Raw genomic sequence first — 15569 nt, forward strand, 5'->3', positions numbered from 1 at the left:
AACAGCAATAAATAGAATAATGATCGTTGATAAAGTCTCTTTATGTTCTAAGTGTAGTCTACTTGTGTGCCAAGTTATATTGAAATCAGACCAAAACTGTAGGAGGAGTAGATTTTTAAAACAATTTTACAGACATTTCTATTTTAATAACCACGGCAAAACTGTTCATCGAAATCAAAAACCGATACACAGAATTATGTATCTTAGTGTAGTCTACTTGTGTGCCAAGTTATATTGAAATCAGACTAAAACTGTAGGAGGAGTATCATTTTAAACGATTTTCAAAGAAATTTCTATTTTTACTAACAACGGCAACACTGTTCATCGAAATCAAAAACCGATACACAGAATTATGTATCTAAGTGTATTCTACTTGTGTGCCAAGTTATACTGAAATCAGACCAAAACTGTAGGAGGAGTAGCATTTTGAAAGAATTTCACAGAAATTTCTATTTTTAGTAACCACGGCAACACCGTTCATCGAAATCAAAAACCGATACACAGAATTATGTATCCTAGTGTATTCTACTTGTGTGCCAAGTTATACTGAATTCAGACCAAAACTGTAGGAGGAGTAGCATTTTGAAAGAATTTCACAGAAATTTCTATTTTTAGTAACCACGGCAACACCGTTCATCGAAATCAACAACCGATACACAGAATTATGTGCCTTAGTGTATTCTACTTGTGTGCCAAGTTATACTGAAATCAGACCAAAACTGTAGGAGGAGTAGCATTTTGAAAGAATTTCACAGAAATTTCTATTTTTAGTAACCACGGCAACACCGTTCATCGAAATCAACAACCGATACACAGAATCATGTATCTTAGTGTATTCTACTTGTGTGCCAAGTTATACTGAAATCAGACTAAAACTGTAGGAGTAGTAGCATTTTGAAAGAATTTCACAGAAATTTCTATTTTTAGTAACCACGGCAACACCGTTCATCGAAATCAAACACCGATATACAGAATTATGTATCTTAGTGTAGTCTACTTGTGTGCCAAGTTATATTGAAATCAGACCAAAACTGTAGGAGGAGTAGCATTTTGAAAGAATTTCACAGAAATTTCTATTTTTAGTAACCACGGCAACACCGTTCATCGAAATCAAAAACCGATACACAGAATTATGTATCTTAGTGTATTCTACGTGTGTGCCAAGTTATACTGAAATCAGACCAAAACTGTAGAAGGAGAAGCATTTTGAAAGAATTTCATAGAAATTTCTATTTTTAGTAACCACAGAATTGTGTATCTTAGTGTATTCTACTTGTGTGCCAAGTTATACTGAAATCAGACCAAAACTGTAGGAGGAGTAGCATTTTGAAAGAATTTCACAGAAATTTCTATTTTTAGTAACCACGGCAACACCGTTCATCGAAATCAAAAACCGATATACAGAATTATATATCTTAGTGTAATCTACTTGTGTGCCAAGTTATATTGAAATTAGACCAAAACTGTAGGAGGAGTAGCATTTTGAAAAATTGTTTACAGACAGACGGACAGACAGACAGACGGACGCCGGACGCATTACTATCGCATAAGCTCTTCTGGTGTCTGACCAGTAGAGCTAAAAATACGAAGAGAACAAGAGGCCCATGGGCCTTATAGGTCGCCTGAGCATCATGCAACAACTTTCCAATGATTGAATTTGGTTCATGTTTTAACCTAGATGCTATGGCATTCACAAATTTGAAAGAGGCAGCATTGCGCATCATAACCATACACTTGGCAATTACTTACAATTAGTTTGGATACTTAATTCCTATAGGCAGGATACGGGAAAAAAATGAATTTCAACTAATCAGTAATATTCAGCAATAATCAGTAGTGCCCCTACCACACATGGACCCCTGATCCTAGGTCCACACATTGCACAATTTTTAGCTCTACTGGTCAGAGACCAGAAGAGCTTATGCGATAGTAATGCGTCCGTCGTCCGTCCGTCTGTCTGTCTGTCCATCTGTCTGTCTGTCTGTAAACAATTTTTCAAAATGCTACTCCTCCTACAGTTTTGGTCCGATTTCAATATAACTTGGCACACAAGTAGACTACACTAAGATACATAATTTTGTGCATCGGTTTTTGATTTCAATGAATGGTGTTGCCGTGGTTACTAAAAATAGAAATTTCTGTGAAATTCTTTCAAAATGCTACTACTCCTACAGTTTTGGTCTGATTTCAATATAACTTGGCACAAAAGTAGACTACACTAAGATACATAATTCTGTTTATCGGTTTTTGATTTCGATGAACGTTGTTGCCGTGGTTACTAAAAATAGAAATTTCTTTGAAATTCTTTCAAAATGCTACTCCTCCTACAGTTTTGGTCCAATTTCAATATTACTTGGCACACAAGTAGACTACACTAAAATACATAATTCTGTGCATCGGTTTTTGATTTCGATGAACGGTGTTGCCGTGGTTACTAAAAATAGAAATTTCTTTGAAATTCTTTCAAAATGCTACTCCTCCTACAGATTTGGTCCGATTTCAGTATAACTTGGCACACAAGTAGACTACACTAAGATACATAATTCTGTGCATAGGTTTTTATTTTGATGAGTGGCAAGGATCATTTTTTTTAACTTATCGCTGTTTTAAAGTCTCAAGTCCCAACTGCTACTTTTCTCTTCCTTTGCTTTAGGTATAAACCAGTAGAGCTACAGTCTCGACAGAGACTTCTGGTTAATAGGCACCCTTGCTTATAAAAAATGTTTGATTAATACCAAGGAGCAGATTTCAAAAGAATTATTCATTTCAGTATATAAGTAGGGTCCCCCCTTCTATGGTTCCCCTTACCAGTGGCCTTGAAATTCACAATTCTGGAAGAAGGGTACTTGATCATCATAGATTTATAGGTTGTTCATCTGCTTATTACCTATGAGCAAAGAAAAACATTTTTAAGATTAAATGTATTTTCACTTTCTAATCAATAGAGCCCCACCCTAACACCAGAACCCTTGACCCTCGGGCCATAACATTCACAATTTTGGAGGAAGCATTCTTTCTCATCATAAGTATGTACTTAGTTTATTTAATACCCAGGAGCAGAAAAGATTTTCAAAGAAATACTGCATTTTCACTTTATAATTCATAGCGCCCTGCCCTAACACTGGAACGCCTGACCCTGGGGCCGTAAAATTCACAATTTTGAAAGAGGCATTCTTGCTCATCATAACTATTACTTAATTAGTTTATTTAATACCCAGGAGCAGAAAAGAAGATTTTAAAAGAAATAATGCATTTTCACCATGTAATCTATATAGACCCGTCCTAGCACTAGAACCCCTGACCAAGGGGCCTTGAATTTCACAATTTTGGTAGGGGAATCTGTGCTCTTTACAATCATACCAACAGTTAGACTGCTTGAAGTCTAGGAGTAAAAAAATTTTTAGCCGAGCTTATTGCTCAAAGAGCAATTGCCGGCTTATGTTATCCTGTTCAAGGCAGGAAGTCAACCCCATAGTCGCCATTTTAAAGTTACGTGCAAAAATATAGTTCTTACTCTCAACCGCTTTTGAGATAATACAAACGCTAAATAAAGCAACAAAAACATTAGTAGTAATGACTTTGAAAACTTCAGTCCTAAGTCAAAGAACATAGTTCATTAACGTAAGGATTTTTGATAATCAGTGTTATCGTAGTTCTCTACACATACGAGGTAAAGCAGGAGAGGGAACCAGACTGGCCTGTTTGTTTACATTCAGCTGCGGTACCAGATTAATTCTGATTCTGACAAAATCGGACCGTGGTATTAGGATTGAAAAACTAACTGTCAGTGTCTTATCATTTATATTAATAGTTTTAAAATAATTTTTTCATCAGAATATAAACGTGATTCATGTAAGAAATTCATTCTACTCTGTAAATGAGCCCGACTCTCTGTACTTTTGAGTACTTTGATTTAAAGTTTGCATTAATTTTAGTGGTTCTGGCCCCACCATTCAGGCCCCATGGGGGCAGGGAACATAAAATTCTTGTTCCCCTCACCCATAGATGCTGTATACCAATTTGGTTGAAATTAGTTCAGTGGTTTCAGAGTAGAAGCTGAAAATGTTCAAATGTTGACTCACGACGAAGGACGAAACCGGAAGTGACTCAGGTGGCCTCAAAATATCTTTGTCAAAATTGCAGCTACATCATTGATTTCTACGTCACCTGAGTAACTCAGGTGACATATTGCTATCCGTTTTCGTCCGTCGTCGTGCGTCGTCCGTCGTGTGTAAATATTTGAACATTTTCAGCTTCTTCTCTAAAACCATTGAAACAATTTCAACCAAATTTGGTATACAGCATCTATGGGTGAAGGAAATCATAAATTATGAATTTCATGATCCCTGCCCACCTGGGGCCTGGGGATGGGACCAAAACCATTAAAATTATTGCAATCTTTAAAAATCTTCTTTACTCCTGGACATCAAGCAGGCAAACTGTTGGCATGAATGTAATGAGCATTGAGTCCTCAACCAAAATTTTGAAATTCATGGCCCCAGGGTCAGGGGTTCTAGTGCTAAAGTGGGGCTATATAGATTATATAGTGAAAATGCATTATTTCTTTAAAATTTTTCTTCTCTCCTTCTAGTTTTTAGTAAACTAACTAAGTACATAGTTATGATTAGCAAGAGTGCCTGTTCCAAAATTGTGAAATTTTATGGCCCCGGGGTCAGGGGTTCTGGTGTTAGGGCAGGGCTCTATTGATTATATAGTGAAACTGCATTATTTCTTTGAAAATCTTCTCCGCTTCTGGGTATTACATAAACTAACTAAGTACATAGTTATTATGAGCAAGAGTGCTTCTTCCAATATTGTGAATTTTATGGCCCTAAGGCCAGGGGTTCTGGTGTTAGGGCGGGGCTCTATTGATTATATAGTGAAAATGCATTTATTCTTTAAAAATCGTCTTCTCTGCTTCTGGGTATTAAATAAATTAACTAAGTACATTGTTATAATGAGTAAGGATGCCTCTTCAAATATTGTGAATTTTATGACCCCAGAGTCAGGGGTTCTGGTGTTACAGCGGGGCTCTATTGATTATATAGTGAAACTGCATGTATTCTCTGAAAATCTTCTCTGCTTCTGGGTATTAAATAAACTAACTAAGCTCATAGTTATGATGAGCAAGAGTGTCTCTTCTAAAATTTTGAATTTTATGGCCCCAGTGTCAGTATTATGGTGTTAGGGCGGGGCTCTATTGATAACATGGTGAAAATGTATTTATTCTTTGAACATCTCTTCCGTTGCTCCTGGGTTTTATGCCAATGATCCAAGTATATATATATATTTATGATGAAGAAAGGTGCATCTAGCAAAATGGTTATTTTTTATGCCCCCCTCCCCCTGTGTCGGGGGGGGGGGGGGGGCTTACATAGTCTGAAAATAAATTAATGCTTTGAAATCTGCTCTTTGGTATTAATCAACCATTTTATGATAAAATGTGCAAAATTTTGAAATATGTGGCCCCAGGGTCAGTGGTTCCTTTAGGGTAAGGTGCAAAACTGGTTATAAAGTAGAAGTGCATTTTCTCTTTGTTACTCTGATCAACCTCTGGGTATTAAGTAAATAGAGTAAGCATGCTAAGTTTATCATTATGATAAGCAATGATGCCTCTTCCAACATTGTGAATTGTGCATTTCATGGCCTCTGGCTTAAAACACGAAACAAAGTTATTTGTTTGAAAGTTCTTACACAATACTCAGGTGACCTATAAGGCCCGTGGGCCTCTTGTTTTTTAACTGGATTGATTTTACTTTTGGATTGGTAATTAACTTATCCGATATTTCAGAACGATTTGTGTTTATACACTCTCCAAAGATGACAGTATCTATTATAAACCCTTTAAAAACTAGCGACCCAAGGACTTTCACGGTCAACTGAATATAATGCTGTAAGGAATACAAAGATTGAAAATAAAATAAAAACAAACTTAGGTGTTGAATAACGCTATGGTGCCCGTAAATCAGAGAGTAGGAAGACCTGGGATCAGTTAATAATAATTTATAGGTCTTAAATTAGTTCAGTGTTGAAAGTTATTTAGCGGTCCAAGGGAAGTAACTTGAAATGGTCAAATAAATGTTTAGGGAAGGATATGGAAATAACGAACAGTATTCAATCTCAACGTCCATTAAACAAATATACAAAATAAGAGCAGAGCAAACACGGACCTCCGAAACATCAGAGGTGGGATCAGGTGCCATGGAGGAGTGAGCATCCCCTGCCGACCGGTCACACCCGCCGTGTGCTCGTTGTCATAATCAGGAAAAAACGGAAAAAATCCGTGGTCAATTCAGTGTATAAATAATGGACTAACAATTGGTATGAAAAACGTCAGTCAGCATTTCATTCAATGATAAATTGTATTTGCTGACAAGGTCATTGTATCGACCATAGAATTTACGAAATGATGACTTTAAACGAGACTGTTGATATTCTTGTTTCATCAACTTGCTTGTCAATAATTTACCTCGTTTAAGAAATTGTTCATACGTAGAGCATGCTCTTGCGTATCGAATCAACTGAGATATAAATACTCCGTATGCAGGTGATGAAGGTATATTGCTGCATAAGTAAGGGAAGTTGACGATAGAAAAGTTAAAGTCATCACGTTTATCATATAGCTTGGTTGTTAGATTACCATAAGTGTCTTTTTCAAGTAAAATATCCAAGTATGAAGCAGAAGTGTCGGACTCTGTGGTATCTTTTATCTCAAGCTCAGCAGGATATATCGTGTCGACGTAGGAATGGAAATTATCATTATTAATTGACAATACGTCGTCGATATATCTAAATGTCGAGTTGAAGGCCACAGCAAGTGTTTTCTTCTTTTCACGTAAAAGATTCTGCATAAATTCTGCTTCATATGAATATAAAAATAAGTCTGCTAATAACGGAGCGCAATTTGTACCCATGGGAATTCCAATAGATTGTTGGAATACCTGGTCTCCAAAAACCACATAGATATTGTCAATCAGAAACTCAAGCATCTTCTTGATGTCAACTTCAGAGTACTTATGTGTGCAATCAGAATCTGTTTTAACAAAATAATTTTTCAAATGACCAATGACGAGGTAAGTAAACTTACGAGTTCCATTTTTGTTGAAGAAGCAGCTGTCAATGATATCAAAAAGTCTGGATTTTAATTTGTCATGGGGAATTGTTGTGTATAAAGTTGAAAAGTCGTAAGTTTTTATGCTGTTGATTTTTGTAAAGTCTTGTGATTTCAAATTGTCCAAAAGTTCTTTAGAATTTTTCAGTATCCACATCTGATTTACACCACTTCTTGAATATATAGTTGTACAGTACTCTTGAAGTTTTTCCTTCACTACTGTCAATATTTTAGTGAGAAGTAAAGAAAGAGGCTTGGTTGAACATTTACTGGAACCTGCAATGTATCTTTGTTTGTAAGGATTCTTATAAAGTTTTGGAATCCAATATATATAAGGTAGTTCAAATTCATTTTGGCTCTGTGGAATGTTAAAAGTATTCAAAACTGACAGGTGATTTTGAAGAATTTCTTCAGTAGAAAGAGAAGTATATGTATATATTTTCCATGATGACCGATCAGAATGTGTAAAAAGTAAATTTATTGACTCGTGGGATCTGAAATCAAAAAAATTATTATTATACAAAGAGAAGTAAAAATGAATTCTTTAATTTAAACTGAGACTTTCTACCATGCATATAGTCATGATGACAAGGGGTGCCGCTTCCCAAATTGTGAATTTCATGGCTTGTCGTTCAGGGGTTTTGGTTTGAAGGCCAGGTTCAGTTGATTATAGAATTTGAAAATCTCCTCTGTATTAAATTCAGTGCTCTGCCTCTGTGTCATGAGTTTTATCAGGACCGGGCTCTATTGATTGTATAGTGAAAATGCATTAATTCTTTGAATATCTTCTCTGCTCCTGGGTATAAATTCAGTGTACCATGTGCATAGTTATGATGAGCAAGAGTCTTTTTTCAAGCATTGTGAATTTCATGGCCCCTGGGTCTGGTCACGTGTTAGGGTGGGGCTCTGTTGATTATATGATTGTGAAAATACAGTGATTCATTGAAAGTCATTTCATCTATTTCTTGGTATTATGCGAATGATCTAAGTACAAAGTTATGATACGGAAGGGTGCCTCTTCCAGAATTGTGAATTTCAGTGCCCCTGGGTCAGGGGTACCATGGGGGGTATAAATATTATTTTTTGAAATGGGTTTATTGCTTTGAAATGTTTTCTTTGGTGTTAATCAAAGATTTATGACGAGGAAGGGAACCTTTTCCAAATTAAAATTGTTAAATGCGTGTCCCTAAAATCAGGGTTTCCTGTGAGATGGGGCACTGCTGATAATATAGAAATGCATTTTTCTTTGTTTCTCTACTCTATCTCTGGGTATTAGGTAACAAAATTAATCATGTTAAGTGTAAAGTTTTGATAGCCAGTGCTGTCTCCTTCAAAATTGTGAATTTCTTGGCCTTTGGTTTAAGACATGACCGAATTCAATTAATTGGTGCATGATCTCAGGTGACCTATACGGTCAGTGGGCCTCTTGTTTGGGTTTTTCAACCTTTTTGTTTGTCTCAAAACTTAAAAATAAATATGTCAATTTTTAATGGTGACATAGACAACATTTTTCAGTTGCAATACACAAATAAATCTTTAGAAGTTTGTACTCTTAGAGAGTAAATGATTTACATCAGTTAAGCCTACATGTTTATACATTGTATTTACGTTCATCTTAAACCAGACAGATCTCGAGGCATTATATTGGTGTAAACAGATAACGATAAGTACTCCTTTTTATGGCAAGACTGATTTTTTTCTTCATTTTTTTTTAAATTAAGTCATGACTGTAATGATATGAAAGTAGTATAAGGTTTCAGGATGGACGGAATAACCGGAGATCAGAGAAGGGAAAATACAGGAACAGGGAGACAGATCAGCGCAAGGAAATAAACAGTCTTGGTGCTATGCCTTACAGGATTTAAATTGTCTTTGCCTATCCTCATTTTGTGTGGAAAACGTCACAGTGTTTTAACATTCATACTTTTTACGTTGTTAAGCACCTACTCTCAAGAAAATGTGTAACAGACACAAGAAATGATTTAATTTTTACAGAACTTTATATTCGTCTGCGACGTTCAAATCTCTTAAACACACATGAAATCGTGTCACTGCACGGTAGAATACATAGAGGGAACCGACGACTTTCAAAAGGAAGATTTCATTGCTTAAATGCATAATGAAATATAATATTAATGAAAAGTTGCTATAAATAACCATTAAGATTTGAACTGTAAACTTCTTTATAACTTCAGACCTATTATCCTCAGTCAATTGTGTGGTGTGTATCTATTTTCATGCCCCACTTCGAAGACGGGGGTCGCCCGCGTGGCGCAGTGGTTAGAGCGTTTGTTCTAGAGTCGCGAAGTAAAGAGTCAATCCTTACGTCGCGGGTTCGAATCCCACTGGGACGTGGAGACCGGTCCTTCGGATGAGACCGTATAAACCGAGGTCCCGTGTCGCAGTAGGTGCTGGCACGAAAAAGATCCCTCCCTGCTCAATGGTCCTGAGTAAGTAAGTAAGTAAGTAAATTTTATTTATAGTCGGACTACATACACATAACAGAGAACATGAGCTATAAAGCTCTTTTACCGACTAGAAACATAAAAACATATTTATAATAAAATGTACATATTTACACATAAGAGCACAAATATCACATTAAAGTTCACAAAGACAGAAGTTCATTTAAACACACAAGTGTAACCAAAGACATTGATAAACTGACATAAAAAGAAAAGAAAGAAATAAAAGACAAAACATTTGAGCAACACACAAAGAAAATAAAAGAGTCAACATAAGAGAACAACAAGTACTTAAAACAAAAGTCATGCACACAAACAAGGAGGAAAGATTAAGAAAGCACAATACTGTAAAAAAAAAAATAAATAAATAATAACTTAAGACGATCAACTATAAAACTGAAAATTAGGTATGAGGCATAGAAGTCTGAAGTCTGCAAGAGCTGCATTTACAATTTAGTTCTCCGCACCAAGTCGAAATGTAATTTGAAAATTGATTATATGAGGAGAATTGCCTGGCTTCATTGGGTAGAGAGTTCCAGAGCTTTGCTGCCTCATACCTAAATGATTTCATCCCATACCTTGTTGTTCTTGGTCTTGGGACCTCTGCAGTATTTGTATATCTAAAATTGTATGAATTATTTGAGTTGCGTCAAGCGAAAAGGGACCTTCGTGACAAAATTTTCGAAAATCGTTTTTTCACCGATCCTGAAAGAGCTAGTTTTTCTAAATATTTTGATACCAAAGTTTTTATTGTATACCTTCTCAATTCTAATTAAAACTCAAAATGAAACCAAAGCAATTTTAAAAAGATAACGCTATAAAACGTTGAATAACGTCACATAACGTTATTGGTATTTGGAACGTTATTGTTACTAAAAAACACTTTTGTATTAGTTATAAATTATTTTTTCTACATGTATTTCAGTTTTTCAATGTCTCCCCCCCCCCCAAAAAAAATAGCAGCTATTTGATCGTATACATTGTAAAATAGCGATAAGGCTGTTGGGAAAAAAAACCCGACAATTTTTTCTCTATGTATATGTTAGCCAATATTGAAATAATAAAGTAAGTTGTAGATTTTCAAAGAATATATTCAATGACATCATTTCATCTTTTTTCTACAACATGAATATAAGCATGCTTTAATCTCTGAAAAATTGGTATTTGAAACTATCCTTCATAAGGGGATAGACCGCTGACAATGTTTACAAAACCAAACAAGTTCCTACTCTGAAGTTATCTCGCAAGGCATTCGTAACAACACGCATATTTTCCAAGGGAGAAATAACTTATGTTCACAGAAATGACCGAGTATTTGCGATTGCTTGCAAGGGTCTAAAATGAAAAATTATGTTTATGTAGTAAAGTCGTAAGGATAAATCTCGGTCAAAGTATTGTTTTTTCCTTTTCGCCATAATCAGCAAACTTACCTCCACAAAAACAAACCCTGACCCAGTACCTACATGTACATGTAACTATTTTTTGGGAAACGACATAGTTGTACTTCCCTGAACAATTGTTTTTTAGGGGGGGGGGTGCGGCTTTCAGACATTGTTATTATTTTTACTTATCAATTAAAAAAACACTTCTTTCAAAATCGATGTCCTTTTATTTCATTTCAATTGAAAATTATATTAAAATGTGGAAAATTCCCCGATTCAAATTAGATTAAACGTTAACGTTTTTGTTTAACACTCCCCCATCCCCCCCCCTCTAACGATGTTACTTGCCTATATGACAGTGATTTAAGATGCTGAATTCAAATATACCGGTACACATTGTGTCAATAGTTATGACTTAACTATATGGGGAAACGGGGGGGGGGGGGGGGGGGGGGTTGGCCTTCTTCAAAAATCAAAAATGAGCCCGGCACATTGTACTTGCCATGGAACAAAGACACGTTACTTCGCTTGCAATTGTTTAAATTTTGTTAAAGATAAATATCGTATGTTGTGCAATTTTGTAAAGAGAAAATCTTGTATTTTATTCTCATGTTAAAAATATTAAGGAATTGAATTTGTTTAGCACAAAAATATACCGATAAAAAATATCTAAGTATACTAAAATAGTTAATACATGTAAATAATTAACACGTGTATAAGCTTTTCTTCTGTGCCACACATTCACGTGTTAACTACGTTGATTCATGCAATATTTTATTGACCAAGTCAATGGTACCGGATGACATTCTAACTGTACAATCTAAACATTTGATACACAGTTACATACATGTACATGTAAATAATCAGTTTAATTCATATTCAGCTGTATCAAAGATATAACAAGGCAATATCCACTGTATGTTTATTTGGTGTAAGACGCATTGGTCTCATCCCCTGAAAATCCAAATCATATATTATACGTATACACGCTGCCATCGGAGGAAATTTCTTCAAATTTATTCTCAACATTATTTTGTAATAGATAGATCATTATGCATTTGTACAATCGGCAATCCTCGGCTGACTCCGCTTCACTGCATTCAAACACGTGCGAGCCACCCGAGAAGCTCCGAGTGATATCCAAAAAAAAAAAGAAAAAGAAAAGAAAGAAAGAAAAAAAAAGTTATAGTCACGAATTAATGATGATTATAGGATATTATTTACAAAACTCAGTATTTTATTTTTTTCAAACCCAACTTGTTATTCTTATAGTCAGGTTGTAACAGGATCAAACTTTCTCTCATACATAATTGAAAAAAATATATATATACAGAATGTATATACTTTTAAAATCATATGCAGTAAACAGACACATAGAAAGAATCTTCATTTGTTATAAAAGTACGTTATTTTACAGTCAGGGATTAAAAAAAAGGAGTCATCAGACAATATTATTAAGAGGTCACAACATGCACGAGCGTAAATAATTATTGATTTCACAATCGCAGTGTAAATTGAGATAGGTCTACGGCAACATCAACAAAGGGGTTGCAGTTGCACAACTTCCAAATATGAAATTCTTATAATCTTCTGCAAATACATCTACAGTGTATGAGACAGAAAACGGAACTATTGAGATACTGTTTGAAAAACAGAATAATTTATCACCACTTGACTGATGATGTGAATTACAACACAATTAATGATCTGGAACTTAATTAATTGATCAAATATAGGAGCGATCTTTTTAGAGAAGGGGGGGGGGGGCATTGCCATTTTTTTAAAAGTGCCTATGGTCAAAATAAAAAAGAAATTAATAGTAAATTAATACGTAAAAACGAAAACGATTAAGCAAAATCGAAATGAACAATAAAAAAAATTAATTGAAAGGAAAAAAATAAAGGAAATCAAGAGAGAGAATAACGAAAAAAAAACCGGAATTAATCCTTGAAAAGATTCCTTTCCGTAGTAATTTAAAACGAACATAAGCACATCCCAAAATAAAAAAAGTGCGCGCACGCGAGGGTGTGTGTGTGTGTGTAGGGGGGGGGGGGTAATCAAACCATTGAATTATATAATATTATGCAAGATTACAAGCTCAACTCAAAATGTCCGGAACTACTGTGCTCCCTTAAATAAAACTAGTAAACTTCAAATCAGAAAATAAAACTAATGTACATTAGTCTGATTTTAAATCATCGCCCTTAATTTTCGACTTGAAGTTAAGAACATCAGTTTAACCCAACGTTAACATGTTTAGCTTTTATTAATTTATTTCAATAAATTTAGGCAATTAATACAAGACCTCCAAATAGTTTTGAAAATGACCACTGTTGATTATTTTCACATTTTATTACGTCAGTTTTTAAACCTCAGTGTTGCGCCAAAGATGACGTTGTTGATGAGGAACCACACTAGTCCGTATGGTTTTCGCCGCTTCATCCTTTATGTCATTGCAACAGTTTCCTAACAGTGCATTCATGTTTTTTTCCTACTATATGTATTGACAAAATGCTATTGTAACTATATATGCTAGTATCAGTAACTTGATTCGATTACTTAATCTCTGATAACAAACTTTGGGCATTGAGTCGCGAATTCTCGGGCCTTTCAGACTAACGGAGAAACAACCTGGAACGTGTAATATGTAACCCCCTCCCCACACCAAAAAAAAAAAACAAAACAAAACAAAAAACAAAAAGAAAAAAAAAACAACAACATTGAAATGAATGCAGGAGACCACTTATCTGTAGAGTCTGGAGCTCAACCGGAAAGGTCAAAGCCGCAAAATCTTGTCTTCACAGATTACTGAGGTAAAAACGTACATGGATTTGTTCATAGACATTTTTCACTTCTCATGAATAAGGCCATTCATGAACTATCAAAAATTAAATTAGTTAAAAAACTATTTTGGAAAAATTACAATCTAGAAATTGACGACATTAAACAATTTTTTTTCGGACAGTTATAGGCGTGTCTTTTTTTTAACATTAGTATTACGCAAATAAATTTTTGTTTTACTTTATCGTATGATTTTTTTTCGACAAACGCACCGGCGCGACGTCATGTCTTTGAAGCGCTATTGTGACGTAATTGCGTTTATGTCACGAAGGTCCCTTTTCGCTTGACGCAACTCAATTTTTAAAAACAACCAGATCTTGCAAAAAGACAGGACTTAAACCTTGTAAAATTTTAAAGGTTTCTATAGCAATGGCACGCATTCTTCTGGTTTTCAAAGATGGTAGTTTAGATTTATGTAAAAGACTCTCATAAGAACTTTTATAATCTTCGTAAATAAATCTTAATGCTCTTTCCTGAATTTTCTCTATTTTGCGAGTATTTTGCTCAGTACAAAAATGCCATGTTAAGGGGCAATAACTAAAATTTGACATGATGAAAGAGTGATATATTGTAAGTTTTCCTAACTTTGTTAAGTGCTTTCCTAACCGTTTAAGAACATTTAATTGCCTTGCAGCCTTTTTGCACATATTTGTAATATGTGTATCAAAAGACAACTTAAAGTCTGTGGTTATACCTAGCAACTTAACTTCATCCTCACAAGGAATTTTGATTCCATCTAAATCAAATACAATGTTTTTACTTTGTCTTTTATTTCCAATAGAAATTGCCTGAAATTTTTCAGGGTTGGCCTGCATTTTATTTGAAGAGAACCATGTAATGAGAGATCTACTATCATGTTCTAAAGCTGCTACCACCTGTTCTAGAGATTTATCAGACTTTGATAGGGTGTTATCATCTGCATAATTGTAGAGGTTACATTTATCTACAAAGAAAAACAGGTCATTTATAAATATGTTAAATAACAGGGGACCAAGAATAGATCCTTGTGGGACACCTTTAATGATGTTTAACATGTCACTAACATGATGCCCTAATTTAACACATTGTTTTCTATGTGAGAGGTAGCTATAAAGCATTTCTTGTGCTGATTCAGATAGTCCATAGGCTTTTAGCTTCAAAAGAAGTAGTTCATGGGGAAGGCAATCAAAGGCCTTGGAAAGATCCATTAAAATAGCTGCAGTGTATTCATTTTTATCCATGGCATATTTCCAGTCTTCAATAACTCTCAACAGAGTAGACTGACATCCGAAACCTGACCGAAAAGCTGATAAAAAAGGATTAAAAATGTCATTAAAAAAGTTTGTTAACTGTGTTTCTATTGCTCTTTCGAAAAGTTTTGATATTGTTGGGAGGACACTCACTGGTCTATAGTTACCCTTCTCTAAGGTACTATTTTTCTTGTGTATTGGAGTAACCTGAGCAATTTTCAGCTGATCAGGAAAAGTTGATGTTACCAGGGATAGATTAATTATTTTGGTCAAAGGTTTACTGATAGCTGGATTAGCAATATGCAAAAGTTTTGAAGAAATTCCGTCAATACCTGTGGCCTTTTTTACATTGATTTTTTTAATATTTTTATTGACAAAATCTTCCTTAATGGGCGAGAAAGAAAATGTACTTGGTTGTGTTGTACTTTGAGTATTTTCTCTGATTGCCTTGATACTTGGGTGGTCCTCATCAACCTTTTCATCTGCATTTCCAATGTCTGAGTGCCGAGTATAGGATAAAACTTGCAGCTCTCCACCGGCA

Source organism: Saccostrea cucullata, unplaced genomic scaffold, assembly GCF_032062105.1.
Source record: "Saccostrea cucullata isolate Sc308-1 unplaced genomic scaffold, CSIRO_AGI_Scuc_v1 ctg5580, whole genome shotgun sequence".
Classification (NCBI taxonomy): domain Eukaryota; kingdom Metazoa; phylum Mollusca; class Bivalvia; order Ostreida; family Ostreidae; genus Saccostrea; species Saccostrea cuccullata.